This window comes from Scylla paramamosain, chromosome 21, assembly GCF_035594125.1.
Source record: "Scylla paramamosain isolate STU-SP2022 chromosome 21, ASM3559412v1, whole genome shotgun sequence".
NCBI classification, from domain to species: Eukaryota; Metazoa; Arthropoda; class Malacostraca; order Decapoda; family Portunidae; genus Scylla; species Scylla paramamosain.
Window position 1 is genome coordinate 16,302,699 of NC_087171.1, and position 20,568 is coordinate 16,323,266.

The window sequence follows — 20,568 nt, forward strand, 5'->3', positions numbered from 1 at the left end:
AACACCATCACCACCAACACCAAAAAGAAAAAAAAATAATGATAATACTCTTACAAATAAAGGAGAAGTGAACATCCATCCACACTACGAGCGGGGAACGTTTCTCAGAGAGAGAGAGAGAGAGAGAGAGAGAGAGAGAGAGAGAGAGAGAGAGAGAGAGAGAGAGAGAGAGAGAGAAAATCTGCCTACCGAATGAATGCATGATAATAAAAGACAAGTTTGATCCTATACCTGCCAAGTCTGTCTGAAGTTTTGATAGTGATTGGCAAAAGTGTGTACTGGGATCTATGCAACATTTGTCCAAGTGTTCCAAGAGTAGAAGAAACACGTTCGTAGAAAGCTAGTTTATATTAAATGATAACTGTTCTGTTCAAAGACAGAGCGCGCAGCTACCTCTGGCTGGGCCCAAAGGCAAGCTGGGACTCCGTGAGAAGGTGAGCGGGAAACACAAACAGAGGGAAGAAGCGAACTTAAATCAATAAACAAATGATAAATGATAATAGAACAAATCGTAACAATAAGAAAAGAAAATTAACTCATACTATCTATCAGAAGTGTACTACAAAAGCTCCATTACTGTGTCGCGAGACTGCCAAAGGTAAACAAACACACGAAAAGTGAAAGTAAACCTGGCAGTGAAAATATAAATGCAACATCATTTCCAGACTATCACTTCATTTGAGGTATTTCTTGTAATTTTGCATATTCTTCTTGGCAATTCTCTTTTTTTGGGGGAGGTGGCATCTTCTAGGTACCTTTTATCCCCCGTCTTTTTATTGCCCTTGGCCAGAAACTCTTACATGAAAAACAAAAATCAACTACATTTTCCCATCGCAGCTCCGAACCCTCTTGCCTCTTCTTCTTTTTTTTTTTTTCACAAATGGTTGGCTGAAATCTGTCAACACCTCCCCACCAGCATCCCCTCATCTGGGCCCCTCTATGTGAGCCTCGCGCCTGCTTCCTTCCTCTCCTCTCCCCCATCCCTCCCCCCCACGAATACTGTACCGTCCCCCTCTCCCGCTTTCCCCCATCCGTGCTGTCCCTTCTCTTCACTTCCATAACGCATGAAAAAGCCCCCCAAATGACGCAAGCTTGTGGTGTTGATGGGATGCCGAGACAAATTCAACAGCAAATCACTCACGTGCACGCACACGCACACACACACACACACACACACACACACACACACACACACACACACACACACACACACTTTAGTATTCCCCCAACCCTCGTCGCGGCGGTAGAATCATCCCTCACGATATGTAAGTTTATGCAAATCGACCTTTTCTTGGGGAGAGGTAAAAAAGGAGGGTTGTAGATGGCGCATATATATATATATATATATATATATATATATATATATATATGTATTTTTTTTTTCCCTGTTCATTTGTTTCTCTTACTGATATGTCTTTTTTTTATTTCCTTCGAATTTTTTTTTCTTGAACTCTTTTACGTAAAATTTCGTGATATTTTCTCTTGCTTAACATTTCAAACCAATAGATATAAAAACACACGCATACAGTATTCCCCTCAAGGCTCGATTAATACAGCGATGTCGATGCATTTACATATTTTGTTTTGTCTTTCTTTTCCTGATTCGTTCGCTTCCTTCTCGTAGTAACGTTCCTGTGGCTGGTGGCGGGCTGTGTGAGGCTCCGCACGGCCTCCGGGGACACTGCCTCCATCTCTCAATTCCTTCCACTCTCTCTCTCTCTCTCTCTCTCTCTCTCTCTCTCTCTCTCTCTCTCTCTCTCTCTCTCTCTCTCTCTCTCTATATATATATATATATATATATATATATATATATATATATATATATATATATATATATATATATATATATATATATATATATATATATATATATATATATATATATATATATATATATATATATATATATATATATATATATATATATATATATATATATATATATATATATATATATATATATATATATCTCACAGCAGGTAATGCACACCAATGTTTTCTCAACAGGTTCAGCAACGGAAAACAAAAGATTATTAATGGCAGCCCTTTCTAATGCCAGGGTTCAGTTCAAGGCCAGCCAACCTTCACTCATCATGTCAATTACTTGTGTATTAGTGCGAGTCATGATCATTTAATGCCACACTTGCCAATGATATATCTACCGGAAATTCTGTAATATTACGTCATGGTAGACTGAATAGCCAGGTTTTAATTGCTTAAGAATTCACTCACCATTGCTTCCTCGAGGACTGGTATCATTTTAAAAGTAATTCAGTGTGCCAGTTGAGTTGAGATAAAGCTTGAAAGGATTCAGCATGGTTACGCGATTTACATGCAATATGTGTAAAGAAGTTACATAAATACCATCCAATGTGTGAAAAGTGTCTGTGTTACAACTAAATCGAAGCACAACAGTTTCTAACACAGAAGTGACGCTACAAGTAAAGTGACTGACTTACCAGAATGAAACCGTTTTCGTTTAAGAATAAGGTTTATCCATATCATCTGTAACTGACTGATCAGGTATGTGGTCAGTGTTACTTTTGTGAGAAAACAATTATTGCTACTACTATAGCAACACTGCAATAACCTTTCTTATATTCCTATATCTAAAATACAGCGTATATCTGTATTATATCCATCAGGCTGTTCACATTTCACTCAGAATGCAACTGTGGTCTCTTCATCGGAAAAGGAATACGACGGAGCAAAATGTGAAACCGTTCAGCGTCGAGTTACGAAGCAAATCCCTTCCCTGAGCATGAAATCCGGCCAGGAAATGTAGCCAGGCCAGTCTTCCTCCCTCGAGAGAAACCGTCTTCGTGGAAAACTAATCTAAAGCTTTTAAAATACCTGAAGAATTTACAGATACCTGTCACAACCACTGGTGGGGAAATGAAAGCCGCACCCCACTCAACAACAAGGCAAACCCGCACCTTTCTGATTTGCTACCGAACTGATCAAAAACTGTAGTTGTCTGTTAGTCGTTCTATTTCTAAAGCACTAAGAACAAATTATATTACTTGTGATTTTTTTTTCTCTCTCTCTCTCTCTCTCTCTCTCTCTCTCTCTCTCTCTCTCTCTCTCTCTCTCTCTCTCTCTCTCTCTCTCTCTCTCTCTCTCTGGACCATCTATCTCCATATCCTCCTCTCATGTACTCCTCCTCACATTCCCTCATCGACTCCCATTTCCCCAACCTTTTGCCCTCCAAGTATCCCTCGCTCTCATTCATCTTCCTCTCTCACTCTCCCTTTGCCTCTCTCTTTGCATTCCATTCCATCAACTCCCTCCCTCTCCCTCTCCCCTCCCTCCATCAACTCGCTCCTAACATCCCTTACCTCTTCAATCTTCTCTTCCAATCTTTCTCACCTACATCCTCCTCCTCTCTTATTCTCTCCCATCTAACGGCACACCCTATTAAATCTATCTTTCTCCTCCTTCCTGCCTCCTACTCTACTCCCTTTTATTTCCCTCGCCCTCCTCCTCCTCTTCCCTGCCAGGCCTTAAAAGCGTCTTCCCTTCCCCTCGGTCCCTCTTACCTTCCTTACCTCGTCCCCTCCCTCGTACTGTTCCGTCACGCCTGCCACCCACAAGAGACTGTATACAAATAGGTTTTTTAAGGGCCGCTACCATCCATTTTCCCAGGAAAGAACAACAGGAGCGTCACTCAGGCTGAAGTAAAACGTTGGGATTCGCTGTCGACCACGAGTGTCACCACCTATCCCACCAAAAATGTTGCCATGCGTACTAATGCTCATGATGGAATGGATGTGTGTGTGCGCGCCTCCTCACAGTCTTTCTCCTCTTCCCTCCACAGCCTCTCTCATCTCATTCATTCCAGCATCCCCGTCTTCTTTTCCATTTCCTTTACATCTTCCACATTCCGTTCCTCTTTCCTTTCATCCTTCTCCTCTTCTCTTCGACTATGCAATGTTCAGTGTTGATCATTAAAGTTACCATCGAAATAAGCAAGCACATCTTCGTAAACACAGAACCGACACTTAAGCAAACAAAACTATCATTGTAAAACACGGCCAGGCGAGGACCCTCTAGGAGCTGGTGTGATAATGCAGCAGTTGTGTACGTCGAGTGTGGGAATGTTCTGTATCCCATTGGTGCTCCCATTTTAAGAGGACAAGCGGGCTATGGCAGGCCTGGATGAGGGCGCCCTGATGCGAAGTAATGGCTTGTGTAACGAAGGTTGGTGCTGAACTGATGGGCTTTCACTTACAGCTGTCTGGCCGGCCAATAAGCATCATTTGCTTGCTAGTACTGCCGTAATTCCTTGATATTGGATGTATTTTCTTTTTTTTTTGCCACAGTAATTTCCGCTTTTATCAGCTACTTGTTGGATATATTTTCCTGTCACTCGTCTGTACTGTTTAAGACAACATAACCTTACCTAACCAACCCAATTTCTTCTTTGTTTTTCATTTTGTTACCCTTACTCAGTGCCTCTCGTACTTATCCATCTCAGCATCCGTGAAGTTGCAGTTAAGCGTGTTTTACATAATTAAAAAAAAAAAAAGAGATTCCGATGGATAAATGTAGCTGTAAAAAGTTTGGTGAGGAAAGTTTTTTATACGCACATGACTCCCATGAAAATTATGAAGCACTATGAACTTTCAACAAGAGGTAAAGATTCGCTCGTCGACATCTTCCCCGCAGCGTCAGTACAGCAGATGAGTGTTTGCCTTACAAATGCAGTAATGGGGGAAAAAAAATTAAGAAAAAAGATAGGTTCAGTGTCACATTTCAGACGGACACTTTCTCTGCCGCCACTGTCAGGGCGGCGCGGCTCAGAAGAGAAGCCACTTATTTTTCTACACTAAACACTGACATAAACACAAAATAGATAAACAGAATAGATAAATAAAACTGTTTTGCGTGCAGACATAAAAGTAACTACCTCACTTTCTAAACACACACACACACACACACACACACACACACACACAAAACAATATTGCCACAGATGCCACGGAAGGGGAGGCGGGGCAGGCGAGGCAAGGCGCCCTCACCACTACTACAGCCTGTCCTCCACGGTCTCATTCACGCCCGAGCAATAATTCAGCGGACGCACCTCCCCCCTCCCCCCGCACGAGCACACATCACGCTAATCGATATGCGGGTGTCAGGCGGGTGACGCTATTATATTACCGCCCTCCGCCATTTCCATACTGATAACTGATACCCGCATTCAATATACAAAATTCCAGAGAACTGTGCGCCATAATAATGCAATGGTAGTTAAAACACAGTACAATATCACGCCTCGTAGCATCACACAGTGCAGCGCTATCAAGAAATGCAACTCAGAGCGGAGGAATAAAGTATCACAAATAGGTCAGTGTTTAGAAGTGCTTTGCTCTCTCACCACGACTGTATTCGAAGGCCGCAGAGATGATCAGCCAGGTCCTCAAGAGTGTTTCTTCTGTTGTTACTGTAGAAATGTTGTCAATCTGTCACTAGAACCACAAAAAAAAAAAAAAAAATAAATAAATAGATAAAAACCCCGTGTCCCTTCAACTAGAGCCTTTTGAAAGTAATGCAGATGTGGAGCAGAAGTGTTTCAGAATATGGTCCAGAATATCATAGATCCGTGTAACACACTGACAAAAGTAAAAATGCTGTAGTGCAGATCAATTTCACGCCACCCAGACTCTCATAACACCTCCGACAGCGCCGCGTCATTCATGCCGCACGCCACCTCACGCCACAGGCCCTCGTCCCTCACACGCCAGGGATAATGAAGTCATTCACTCACCGAGACCACACCGCCTTCACATTCCGATCACTCGCCGTGTTACCGGGAGGGTGGGACCTGCAGGCGATAATAATGCCTTCAAATTCACCCCTATGCAATCTCTCTCTCTCTCTCTCTCTCTCTCTCTCTCTCTCTCTCTCTCTCTCTCTCTCTCTCTCTCTCTCTCTCTCTCTCTCTCTCCTTCGTGATCTTAATTTTATTTCACGGTTATTCATTTATTTTTCTCTCCATGCTCAATAAAACAACCGTATGTGCATCTCATAATTGTTTCTTTCCTTTTCGTGTGGCATCTGGACATTCCCCTGCTCAAGACGATGATAATAATAACAATAATATTAATAATAACAAACACGACGCGGTGAGAATGGAAGAAGCAATGGCCTCTCAGAAGGGTTTGGTGAGGGGACGGTGAGGGTTGCGGAGGTGGTAATGGTATGAAACGTAATCAAGACCTGAGGGCAGAGGGGACGGCATGCTTCAGGGAGCCTCTTGGGGACGGAATGATGAGCAAACTCGACAGGAACGATGATGCTGATGATGCCAAGGTGTAGGGAATATTATCGAAGAAAAAGAAAAGTTTTGAGATGTCGAGAGAGAGGTAGAGGAAATAAGTTGTAGGAATGTATACACTTGAAAATAAGAACTGCAGAGAGAGAGAGACAGAGAGAGAGAGAGAGAGAGAGAGAGAGAGAGAGAGAGAGAGAGAGAGAGAGAGAGAGAGAGAGAGAGAGAGAGAGAGAGGAGAGGCGGAGAGTGACACCTATTATGTGCGGCCTGGTGTACAGTCAAAGCACACACACACACACACACACACACACACACACACACACATTCATTACCGCCTCCCAAACACTTCGCGAATTATTCATTTCCTGGAGTATTGGCGAGGGGAACGCAGGTGTGTCGGACAATGACGCATGCCTTGATCAATTCTCGCTCGGAAATGAAAGAAGTCAAAGCAGCAAAAAAAAAAAAAAAAAAAAAAACACCACCTGACGCCGCCACCAGTTATTCCTTGTTTGGCGTTTGATGGAGTAGTACTCTGCCTCACATCATCTTGTTTATTTTTAGTCTCGTTGACGTTGCATCGGTACGTCATCGCCATTCTTGTACCCGGTGATGGCAGTGTACTTACTTACTATACTGTATTCTCAGTCACTCGTCACAGTTATCTGATAAGCTTTGGAACTCCCAGTCTGTTTCTGTATTTCCTCCTTCCTATGACTTGTATTTTTCCAAGAGGGAGATTTCAAGACACTTATCTCCAGTTCTGGGTAATCCTTTTGAACTTTCTTTAGAGACTGGCACCTCATTGGGAATTTTTTTTTTTTTTTTTTTTTTTGCTGACATAGGTTAGTGCCCTCTTATATATATATATATATATATATATATATATATATATATATATATATATATATATATATATATATATATATATATATATATATATATATATATATATATATATATATAATTAGATACAAGGAGTAAAAGCAAAACTTATTGAGTGGAGAGACCTAAGCGGATGCAGACTACCTTCATCCAACCATTGACATCGTTCCTGGCACGTCAGGTGAACCCAGGCATGGTGGACAGGCTTGCCAGATTAGTATATCCCATGAAACCATTCTGTGTCACACTAATGCCACGTTTAATCTATGATCTTTTTATACTACACGGATCAGATGATTCCCACACTATGCTGCAGTGTGAGGTTGTCTTTGGAAGAGACTGCTTTGTACCCCAACAAATGAAGGACTCGGATGGAAGCGAGCTTGATTTAGGAAGAGGCGTGTAAACTACTGGTGCTGGTGTGGGAGGATCGCCGCTGTCTGGACGCGACCTGTCTTCATTACCTCCATTACCCTTTGAACTACTCTGCACGTCTCTCTCTCTCTCTCTCTCTCTCTCTCTCTCTCTCTCTCTCTCTCTCTCTCTCTCTCTCTCTCTCTCTGTCTCTCTCCTTCTGTGTGATATAGTATAACATATAACACCATATTACATTATTACGGTGAATCAAAATTCCACTCGGTATAGGACAACCCACTCGACCTGGCGGACAAAGGGAGCTCCTCGACGCGAGCACAATGCTGTCCAGATTGGAAGCACTGCGAATGTGTCCACCGCCACCTGCCTCCCGCCTCCGCCACCGCCAGCCCGCCCCGCCACCCTGCTTACCGCTACACATACAGTAATATTTCTCCCCTCCTCCTCCTCCTCCTCCTCCTCACCCCGGCATCCACATGACCACTGCCCAGCCACACCTGCCCTCCAGTCACTGAGCAACACTTACACCACAGCACTTCTCCCCTTTTAATGCCTTGTTCCCACATTATCCCACTTACGTCCACTTCATTCCTCTCCGCCGACTTCCTGCCTCTCACCCCTGCTTCACCACCTCTAGAGCCCCACACCCCTGCTTCCTCCACCCTTGGCCTGGTGGGCTGTGACGACGCTGGTCATAAGTGGCCACCATTTTTTTCTTCCCTTTGTTTGCAAGTGGTAATGACGCGTCCTTGTTTCTGTGTATATGACTGTTCGTGTCAGGCCAGCTATAGATTTTTTTTTTCATTCGTGTTTTCCCACTAACAACAGGACACACGTCAGCCTAGAATGAGAAAGAAAAACAAAACAAAACACAGTGAGCACTGGTCTTGTCTTGCAGCCAGGAATATGAACATGTAAAGATGCTATTGGTTAAAGACTCCTGAGGCGCAGTGAAGCCCTTGGCACAGAGGAAATAGGTAAATACTTAACACGAGAGACGCGATATGAAAAGAAAACAATCCTGTGAAAGTAAAGTGACGGGGAATGACAGGACTGCAAGATGATTGTGAACATCTTTTCATGTCCAAAAACGTGATTCACAGGAAGGAAAGAAAGAAAAAAAATGTAATTGTCTGAATTGTTCCGCTCATTTTTTTTTCAGGGCTATTTTTCCCCTTTTATTTCCGGATTAATTTCTCCTTTCACGATCTTCCTTCCATTCAACTTCCATTCTAACGCTCCACTTTTCTTCATTACTTCGAAAATGTATTCTTAACTTCCACTGCAGCCATTTGTTCCTCCCCTGCCTTTTCTCCATTCCCTCTCTCTCTCTCTCTCTCTCTCTCTCTCTCTCTCTCTCTCTCTCTCTCTCTCTCTCTCTCTCTCTCTCTCTCTCTCTCTTTCTAATCAATACCTCTCCCTCTCCCTCCTGACGTCCTCGCACGCGACGTATAAAAGTTGACATCGGAAAATCATCTCCGTACAAATTTCCTGTGACAAAACTCCCTCCCAGTCGCTCAGCTTCTCTCTCTCTCTCTCTCTCTCTCTCTCTCTCTCTCTCTCTCTCTCTCTCTCTCTCTCTCTGTCCAAAGGGTGACATAATGAGTGGTCTTGACTTCCTCCTTGTGGGGAACGAAAGTGTGTTTTGGATTTACCTCATAATTCAAAGGAAATCGAAATGCAAATATAAATCCATTTTTTACTGAAACTCCTACTGTTGGTCGCTTATTAGGCGCGCCAGATTGTGTTTGGTAATTACGCGTTTACGGAGGATTGGTAACTTAGTGAGCTAGGGTGTTACGCTCGCCTGACACAGGGTTTGAATAAGCGGGTCAGTCTTGCTACACCCCGCATATGCTGCAGCGTGGCCACAGATGGTACCGTTGTGTTCATGCCCCCAGGTCCTTGCCAGCCTTTCAGCTTTCTCTTCAATTACCCAAGACTGCTACATGTATCGGAGCTGCTCCCGAACCTACTAACTTGACTGACTCTGTACTGGATCTCGTTTGTGATTTGAAAGGTGTGTATACCCTTAGAAAGGAGATCTGCAGTTCTTCGGAAGTAACACAAATTCAATGCCGCTGCACGTGCTGGGTGGCGTGTGTGTTAATGAAGCGTGACCTGTTGTCATCAGTCACGTCGAGGAGGTAAAGTTGTTCTTGATGTTCATTAATTTTATTATGCAAGTTAAGTGCCAAGTGTAAATCTGGGTGAAATGTTCCTGAAATGGTGAGGTCTTGGCTCTTGTCCGCTGCAAACTTCACTAGCTATCTCTAATACTGAATGTCATGACAATGCTTTCTATCTATTCAGTAGCATCTCTACGTCCTTCTCTCAAGTACGTCTTGCCGAGACTTGTCATCAACATGGTCCGCTATGGAGGGAGGCAGCTGGAGAATTTCATCAAAGATATTCCACAGTAGAGTGCCTAAAAGGCTTCCTCAAAGAATCCCAGATGCTGTGGGATGGCTTGATGACTCCTCTCCCGACAGGACGACGCGGAGGGTTGTGTCGCTAATGTAATTCACCAGTAGACCTGGAAGTTCTCTCAGTGCCCGGAGGCTGCGACCTAACAAGCATGGAACCATGCAAGGGTGTGTCACGAGCCTCGGTGACATAAAAGATGTGCCCATTGACTATAGCCATTCCTCAAATTTCTCTCTCTCTCTCTCTCTCTCTCTCTCTCTCTCTCTCTCTCTCTCTCTCTCTCTCTCTCTCTCTCTCTCTCTCTCTCTATCTATCTATCTATCTATCTATCTATCTATCTCTCTCTCTCTCTGCTGAATATTCATTATAAAAATCAAGTTCATTTACTAACTGCGAATTTTATACTGTCTTATATATATATATATATATATATATATATATATATATATATATATATATATATATATATATATATATATATATATATATATATATATATATATATATATATATATATATATATATATATATATATATATATATATATATATATATATATATATATATATATATATATATATATATATATGTATATATATATATATATATATATATATATATATATATATATATATATATATATATATATATATATATATATATATATATAATATATATATATATATAATATAAAGCGAAGAGAGTCTTGTGTGAGTGTGAGGAAAAGAAAAAACAGTTGTTCTTGCACTTTTAAAACATGCAGGAGAAAGGAGAAAAATGGAACCCTGTAAAAGTTTTCAAAAGGGACATGAAATTTGAGGGAGAAACTCGACACACACAGACAGACTACCGGAAAGAAACCTGGGGAAAGTAATCTAACACACATACGCACAAGAGAGAAAGAAAAAGCGCTGACAGACAGACGGAGAGACAGGAAAATAAATTAAAAACACACACACCCACACACACACACACATACACACAGACACAGCAACATAGGAAACGTATGAATGAAGCAAGGAATCAATCAATCAATGGACATAAAGTGGGTGAATAAATAACAAAGTTCGTGCAGCGCGGCGTGGACACGATGCAGCTTATCATCTCTTCTATTAACTCGTCTGAAGTGAGTGGAGTAAAGGCTCCAACGCTCCCCACCAATGAATCTGATCGCTTAGTGTAAGAATATATAACTTTATACATTAACATGCCAACTTACTAAGGAGCATGGAGGAACGTGAGCATCTAGTCGTACAATCTACCTAACCTCTAAGAAGAAAAGAAAGAAAGAAAGAAAGAAAGAAAGAAAGAAAAGAAAAGAAAAGAAAAAAAGAAAAACCTCACCTTTATGGAAGAAAGAAGGAAAGAAAGGAAATTTATTAATAACAAATCTATATGCCTGCTTTGATCATACTTAAGAATGGATTTTGTATCATTGTACTACTTGATTTCAATAAATCTTCGTGAAAGAAACAACTTTTTCCTTCTTGGTTCAAAAAATGTTGTCCCTTTATCAGCTGACGAAATTGAAATCAGGTTTTACTCAGCGTATTTTTCAGAATGCCGTCAATTTCACTCTAAACCTGGTTGTTTTGTCTACATCAACAACAAACTGATTCGATGTAATGTTCCTCTATAATCTTATGTCTATTTATATACCTCATTTGTTATGGGCATAATTTCATGGTTTTTCCTTTTAAAGAGCCTTCACAGGTTCACTGAATCTACACCTACAGTTCTTGCTCTCCCTCAACAAAGCAATATTTTGTTCCCGATCTTGATATCACAAAGAGAGAGAGAGAGAGAGAGGAGAGAGAGAGAGAGAGAGAGAGAGAGAGAGAGAAAGAGAGAGAGAGGAGAGAGAGAGAGAGAGAGAGAGAGAGAGGAGAGAGAGAGAGAGAGAGGAGAGAGAGAGGAGGAGAGAGAGAGAGCCCCCAACGCGAGTCTTTTCCCATTTGTCAAGGGTTCTATTTTAGCAGTCTGGGTTCAGTGTTCATCATGAGCTGTGTTTATCCTCTTACTTAATGGACCTTCATTTTCCCGCCTCTTCAGTCACCTATAATATTCGTACTCTTTTCTCACTATTGCTAAAAGATTTCGCGACTATGTTCATGTTTCTGTGTTGTCAAATACTTCTCATCAGGCTTAATGTTGTCTCTAGGGAGATTTTCCTTTCATAATTTATTTACGCCTTTCCTCTTTGCTCCTGTGTTGCGCTCGGCCTTCTTCATCCCTGAGCGAGTTTGTCTCTCTGCAAAGTGGCTGATCATGAGGCCGTTGCATTTTTCCTTCTTGTGGTCTCGAGCTTAAAACTATTGTGCCTCTGTTTTCCGCTTATCACACTAATCGTACGCAATCTTAAACTTTCTATGTTGTTTATCAGAGATTGCAAATATATCTATCTTTGTTAAATGTTTACTTTCTTTTATCTATACCTTGTTTGACCCCAGAAGTGAAAGGTGAAAAAGTGTTATAATCTCATGTTTCTAGCATACTTATTTTCACTCTGCCTGGAATTCCTTTATATTCGTGGCTTCTGAAGGTAGGTTCATAAGAGTGCAGCTAAAGCCATTCAATAATAATAGTCTTATCCATTTAGTATTTTGACAAAGATATCCGACATTTTCCCCTCGCCCTCTCCTCATTTTTAATTCAAGCGTTAGTATATGGTTGTCTCCCCTTCTCCTAAAGTGGATCCTCCGTTCACACTTTGCCTAAAACGAGTGAAAATTGTAAACGGTTCCTGGTTTTTCTTTATTCTTTTCCTTCCACCTCCAAGATTACCATCATATCTTCCTTTATGGTTAATTTGTCTGCACTGAAAATGAAATCTTCGGAAATCACACTTTTCTTATAATAACAACACTAGCATCGTTTCATATTGTTTGCCTCCGTTCCCCTCTGTCCAAACCATTTCAATCTTGTCTATCATCCGCCTTTCCGCGATGTCGGCTACACATTCGTATGCAGTGCAGGAAATTGATATCCTCCCCGAATCTCTTAGTTACGAGTATATTTGTCTCCAAGGAAAACATATTCTTAGGTATTCAGAGGAGTTTTGTTCTTTAATACGTATTGTTTTCTCTCCTCGTACAAGTTCATTAGAGGACATCCTTCTATCGACTCCTGGGCCTTGCTTACTGAGGAATGGCCATCCTTTTTTAAAATTCTCGAGGCTGCCATTAAAACTGATATATAGCTCTGTAGATGATGCACTTTAATAACTCATTGCGTTAAACTGCAATGTTGTTCTCTCCATTAAAGTCATATCAGTTTATATTTTCTTATTTGATGTTTTACTGCTCTTGTGTTTACCGAAATCAAGGACTGGGTTATGTCTTATCCCCAACACTCGTTACATCTACTCAATAAGTGATGCCCATTACAGCGCATGAGTGTGTTACCTTGTTCGTACAAGCTGAACATGAAATAGGAAACAACCTGTCCTTGTAAGTGTTGCTGAAAGCCTCCAAATATTAATCTATCTCACCTCCGAACGTGGACATGCACGCCTTCAGTTACATGTCTATCGGTAAATTGAACAACGACATTCCAGGCCAGTATTCTCTTTTCTTCAGTCGGCACTACTGTCTAGACCGCACATAAAGTATTCAAGGCACATCCCTCACTAAAAATTCCAGCGCAAAACTCAATATCTCCCCTCCCCCTTAGTCAGCTTGATGAAGTTAGGCGTCCTAAACTCTGTAAGATTTTTCTTCTCCCTCTCGAGATTCTGTTCGTATGCAGTATAGGATCTCTTTTTTTCTTTCTCTCTCTTTTTTCAAACGTGTACAGCACTACTCCCATGTGCGAAACGATTCTACACACCCAAACACACACACACACACACACACACACACACACACACACACACACACACACACACACACACACACACACACGTTTATAATTATCATGAGTAACAATCTAGTGGAAGAACGTAATAAAAAAAAAATTGATTTCCTCTATAAAGCAATACCAATATAAGCACAAGTTACACAAGATACGTATCGTTATTATAGTTAATAGAAAACGTTCCCTGTGAATAAACACTGATGGGAAGAAAGACGCAGCGAGGCAGAGAACCTGAATTGTGAGAAGCTCAGCCTGGACTGGTGAATGAATGACAGGTGTGAATAAGGCAGAGCAACAATCCTCGGAACTCAGAAATAGAACAAACCTTGACCAGCAAATGCTCCTGCCACGTCCTTAAGGCAGCACGCTCGACGTCTTCAAGAACAGGGAATGTAAAAGCAATGAAAAACAAACTAAAGTGAGCCGCAAGGTGCAGGAGAGGGCAGATCACTCAGAAAAGAAAGATGCAACAATTTTTTTTTCAGACAAGTAACGCTGACTGACATTTTATGCTCTCAAAAAGAGTGTAAAAACAATGAAAATCAGACCAAAATAGACGACAATACCCAGATGGAGTTAAATCACCCTGGCAAGTGTTATGTAAAATGAAGGTGAGATCACATCATCTATACTTCCCTGCCTCTTGATGCCTCTGAGGGGAAAGTGACCGAGTGATGCCGTTAAAGAGACACTCTCCGTAATGTGTAAAGTTAACTAAAAGCCATTGTTTCCCTCACGTTCGTACACCCTATACCGTACAGTCCCCTCTCCTCCCCCCCCCCAAAAAAAAAGAAAAATTAAGTGCCATGTACCTCGTAAAATGGACAATAAATAATAATAACAGCAATGCTTTTCCCCTCTCACATTAGCGACCTTCCAAAAAAAAAAAAAATGATGTCACATAAGCGTGATAAGAGAAAAGATAACCAGAATTTACATTTTTCATTAAAGGCCGAAATGTGTGTGTGGGGGGAACAATACTTTACTTTCCTAGCACTACGTATTAAAATCGTGTTGTTTACATTTGTCCTTTTCGGGGTTGAGAAATATGATTTATTCTAATTTACATGGGATCTGGTGCCTTAGGGGGAGGAAGGAGGGCGGGACTCAGGATAAACGAAAAATGTGCGCCCAACGTGTGGCCTTGTGCGGGGACAGAAAATGCAGGTGAAAAGAAAGTTAAGCCCTTGAGGTGGCATTGTTTTCGTTTTTCTTTAAAGACGAGCAGGAACAAGAGGAAAGAGGAGGAGAAGAAGGAAGAAGAAGAAGAAGAGGAAGAAGAAGAAGAAGAAGAAGAAGAAGAAGAGGAAGAAGGTGGTGGTAGTGGTGATGATGATGATGAAGAAAAAGATGAAGATGAAGATAAAGAAAAAGAAGAGCTGAAGTAATCGAACGTAAAGACGTAAAAAGAGAAAACATAGATGAAAACACGGAAAGGAAATAATAAGCGAATGACAGAAAGAAAGAAAACCAGAAAAGAAAAAAGAAGAAGGGAGGAAAGAAAAAGAAAAAAAGAGAAAGCAAAAGAAATTAAAAGAAAGAATCCGAGTGAAAAGAAAACAAAGAAAGAGGTCAGGAACAAGAGAGAGAGAGAGAGAGAGAGAGAGAGAGAGAGAGAGAGAGAGAGAGAGAGAGAGAGAGAGAGAGAGAGAGAGAGAGAGAGAGAGAGAGAATGCGCACAGAACTGTAGTAAACTCAAGACGAAGACAATAAAGGCAACGTATGAAAGACTTTGAGGAAATAAACAGAAAGCAGATATTAAAAGAAGGAAAGGTACGGCGAAGCTAAGTGTACATAAAAGTGGGCATAAATTGAATAAAACACGGGATGGTGAGCGGAGACAAAGGACGTGAGAGGGAAGACGAGACTAAGAGGAAGAAAGTGAGGAGAGAAGGTGAGGGAGACGCGAAGAGGAAATGGGAATAAGGAGGCAGAGAAGAGAGGAGGGAGGGAAAAGGCGGAGGAAGAGGCGGAGGAGGAGGAGGAGGAGGAGGAGGAGGAGGAGGAGGAGGAGGAGGAGGAGGAGAATGGTCCAGTTACAATAGGGAGGAAGGAAGAAAGGAGACGGAGAAGGGAAAGGACGAGGGAGTGAGGAGGACGAGAAAGAAGAGAAGGAGAAGGAGAGGAAGGAGGAGGAGGAGGAGAAGGAGAAGGAGGAGGAGGAGGGTCCAGCAACCATCAAGAACACCCGGCAAGGAGACAGCAGGACGGCAGGAGCAGCAGAGGCGGATGCGGCAGAGGAGGTGGCAGCGGCGGCGGCTGTAGCGACGGCGACGGTGGTGGTGGTGGTGGTGGTGGTGGTGGTGGTGGTGGGGTTCGAGGACGCAGGCCGTATAATTCATAAGGAAATTCCATTAGGCGAGGCTCAAGTGTGTCAGGGCGGAGGTAGGTCGCATAAGACACGTGGAAGCTGGACTATCCCGGACCATGAAGACTCGCTATCCTGTCCTGCCGTGACACCTCTCTCTCTCTCTCTCTCTCTCTCTCTCTCTCTCTCTCTCTCTCTCTCTCTCTCTCTCTCTCTCTCTCATGCATAGTTTGAGAGACAGAGACGAAGAGATGAAAAAATAAAGGAAAGTATAAGGAAAGGAAATAAAAGAAGAGGGAGCCAAGAAGAAAGCAAGCGAGGGAGCGTGACAAGTTAGTGAAGACAGAGGAAGTATAAAGTGTGCTGGGAAGGAGAAAAGTAAGACGAGCTGCGGGTGAGGTGAGTGAGCACGGAAACAGTGGTAAGAGGCGATCTGGGGGAGTGATGTGAAGATGGGGAGGTTACACTTTTAGAGGAGTGATGAGACAGGAAGTGGAGTGAGAAGGAGGAGGAGGAGGAGGAGGAGGAAGGAGGATGCTAAGGAGTATGGTGATAACAACAACGGTAAGAACAACAACTAGGACGATAAAAAAAAAAAAAAAACTCACAAATTACGTCAATACATTATTAATCACTATTATCGACCCAAAAAAGTGTACGTAACAGGCATACGTAAATAAAAACACATCAACAACGTAACAAACAAAAAATCACTCCCCACAAAAAACACTCACCATTTCAAACAACAAAGAAAGGAACATAAATTGTCATGAGAGATGGTGCAGCCAATGTCTTAACCCTCCCAGTCTTTGTTGACGACCCAGTGAGAAGAATCGCGCCCCCTGTAACCCGTAGGTGCGTTTGGTCTCCGTCAGAGGGAAAGGTTTATATAGAGTCGACCTTGCCCTTGACATTGACTCTGATGGATGTGAGCAAGCTGTCACCACGCTCCCTTCATTCTCTCCCTCTCTCCCTCCCTCTCTCTCCCTCTCCCTCACTAAACACACACACATACTTCCGTCTAGCGGTATATTCCCTTTCTATTGAATATACAACCAATAAAACGTGGAGATTGTAACACGTGCAGCTTTATGTGGACAATTAATTATACAACAACTGCAATATATTCTCAATTACTAAAATATTAGCGCTCCAGTCGTTAGCGACCAGCACAGCAGTCACCTGTGGATAGTAATCGCGTGAAAAGTAATTAGAATAGTTTAGTTAATGACCGAGCCAGCTTGTCGTGAGAGAGAGAGAGAGAGAGAGAGAGAGAGAGAGAGAGAGAGAGAGAGAGAGAGAGAGAGAGAGAGAGAGAGAGAGAGAGAGAGAGAATAAAAAGATAAACATTACACATATAAACCGAGTATTTAATGACCCTCGCACAAGAAATAAGAGCAATACCAAACGGTTTTCCTTGTCTACAGTACCGTCCATTCGTGTCCATCACATCCTCTCATCCTGACCATATGAACACGCTGGCCATGAAAGAGTTGATATAGAAGAGGTTTTATGTCTATATGCATCGTGATTTTTTTTTTTCCTGCAATATAACTCTGATAATAAAATGACGTGCGCTCTTTTCGTAATAGATAAATGTTTAGTTAAGTCTCCCTTATTAATTTTGACATTTATGTGATTGGGATGATTTATACGCTTTCAAATTCTGATATTTTATTATTATTGTTTTTTTTAATGGAGAAAGGAAACTGGCGGAGGATTACAAGAACTATACCGTATGTAAAAAAAAAAAAAAAAAAAAAAAGACTCTTAAGATCATTCCTGTTGGTCGTTATGATGGTGTCCTGTTCCTTTTATGGCAAACGACTGACCCGATCCTTCAAACTGGTCATCCTTGTCCTCGCCCTCGCTAAAAATATCGCCAGAAAATCCTCATGAAAAGAGAAACACATACAAGTGTAGCCATTCATTTCCAACATTTTTTTTTCTTTTTTTTATTTTTATCTCTTAGCGTACTTTGCTTACCACTGTATGAAGGGGAAGTGCTCCTCTAATACCAGCATGCGCTTCAACGAAAAAGAGTATGTTAAACTGAGTAAAACAGAGTTCACTCAAACAACTCCTTTCCATTAACGAACTGTGTTAAGTTTCGCAAACTTTGCCGCAATACTTGTATCAGGTCTCTTGTTATCTTCAATCTCTCTCTCTCTCTCTCTCTCTCTCTCTCTCTCTCTCTCTCTCTCTCTCTCCTCTCTCTCTCTCTCTCTCTCTCTCTCTCTCACTCTCTTCCCTCTGATGCACCGAACTTTCCCTCACTCTTGGTTGCCTGGTACACTCTCTCACTCTCTTCCCTCTGATGCACCGAACTTTCCCTCACTCTTGGTTGCCTGGTACACACCACGAAGCATTTCATCAGTATCTTTATTTGCATAACCCACTACTTCAATCAATACGCTCTTCCACTCTCCATTTTGATATCACTACACTATAAATCATTTTCATATCACTACACTATAAATCACATCACTACACATCAGTTACATACATTACATACATTACATCAATTACACATCCCGATCTGACCCTTACGTTACCACGGGATATGAATAAACTTTGAAATCCAGTTCCTTAATTAAACCTTTACGAAATAAATCACGAATACCTGTAATTTTACCATTCTTTTTTATTTTTATTATTTTTATTTTATTTTATTTTTTTTGTCGGTGGACTTCCGCGTGGTGAGAGAACACTTTAAAACAAACATTTCTCTCCGTTCAATGACAATAGAAAGGAGGGCAAAAAAAAAAAAAATAATAAAAATAATCCAGTCATACTTTCAAAAACACAAGACGCAACAGAAAATGTAAGAGCAGTTCAGCCAAGTATTTCACGAAGCAAAGACATTAAAACGCTCTATTTCTTCACCAGTTTGGTGTAGTGTAGTGTAATGGATATATTCTCTCTCTCTCTCTCTCTCTCTCTCTCTCTCTCTCTCTCTCTCTCTCTCTCTCTCTCTCTCTCTCTCTCTCTCTCTCTCTCGATGCAAACCTACGACAGCTTTCAAACGAGACAACAAGAAAACAAGGTCGAGGTCAAGAAATCACCGCCAGTGAAAACCATCAGGCAGCTCCAAAATTTTTACCATCAAGAGAGAGAGAGAGAGAGAGAGAGGAGAGAGAGAGAGAGAGAGAGAGAGAATGGGAGGGAGAGAGGGGCCAGCCACACACACATTCCTATATAGTATACATATATTAGAATAACTCGAGCTATATAGTTCAATTAATGCGCTGTACGAAGGAGGAGCACCAGGACCAAGCTTAATTGGAGGACTAGAGAGACAGCAGGCAGGGAGAGGAACACTGCGGACATCCTCTCCACACACACACACACACACACACACACACACACACATACACACAGAACACATTCCCGGAGTTCCTGAAGCAAAGGAGAACCTGCCCTGCATATTATCTACATCCGCAACAGTACACACACACACACACACACACACACACACACACACATATACACACACACACACACACACACATACCTACATCCGCAACAGTACACGCACACGCACACACGCACACACACACACACACACACACACACACACACACACACACACACACACACACACACACACACACACATACACACACAGGTGCGCAGACTCAAAAACAACACTTAAACGCTGACCGCAATCATGCCCAAACACACACTCACACACTCACACACAAAGAGAGAGAGAGAGAGAGAGAGAGAGAGAGAGAGAGAGAGAGAGAGAGAGAGAGAGAGAGAGAGAGAGAGAGAGAGAGAGAGAGAGACTGACTAGTATCACCATAGAATACAATCATATATAAGTATTCACAAAAACAGACTGAGTTGCGCAGAAAATAGATGGATAGAAAAAAATATATAAAGACAAAAAAATAGAATAATATGTAGGTATAAATCGTAAACACAAGCGCATAAACACACCATTCCAAAGTGAAACAGGAAGGGACGCTGTAATATTTTTCAACGCGAGAGCAATTTCAACGTATCCTTAATGGAGAGGAAAGACAGCTCTTTCATACATGAATATTACACTGTGATTTTTCCCCTGGTGATTGAGGAGATTTTCTTTAGAGACTTTGTAAGACACTGCCTCGTTCAGTCTTTCAGCGTTTGATGCCAGAGTGTTTTAAGTCTGGCCGAGTGAAGAGAAAACTCATAAAAATGTAAATATCAAATGCCAAGAGTTTGAATTTGCATCAACAATCTCTGACGCCTCAAAGACCTCCCTCTCCCAATACTGCCTCTTCCCTTATGTTCCCCCTCCTTCTCCTGCTTTTCCTCCTCCACCTCCTCCTCCTCCTCCTCTATCCTTTCACCTACTGGCCCTTTAAATTCTTCTTCTCAATTTTTTTGCCTTTTCATCTCCCTCTTCCTGGTCCCTTTCCGAAATCAAAACCTTCCCCTACTTTCCCTTCCTTTC

At 41.8% G+C, this 20,568-nt stretch overlaps 1 long non-coding RNA gene across 1 annotated transcript in view; it reads right to left on the reverse strand.

The window, feature by feature from the left end:
• Positions 1 to 17,874: 17,874 nt before the first annotated feature.
• Positions 17,875 to 20,568, reverse strand: part of LOC135111324 (uncharacterized) — a 43,976-nt gene continuing 41,282 nt past the window's right edge. The window contains exon 3 of the long non-coding RNA XR_010273701.1: positions 17,875 to 17,994. This is a non-coding gene — a long non-coding RNA (uncharacterized LOC135111324). The remainder of the gene's footprint in view (positions 17,995 to 20,568) is intronic.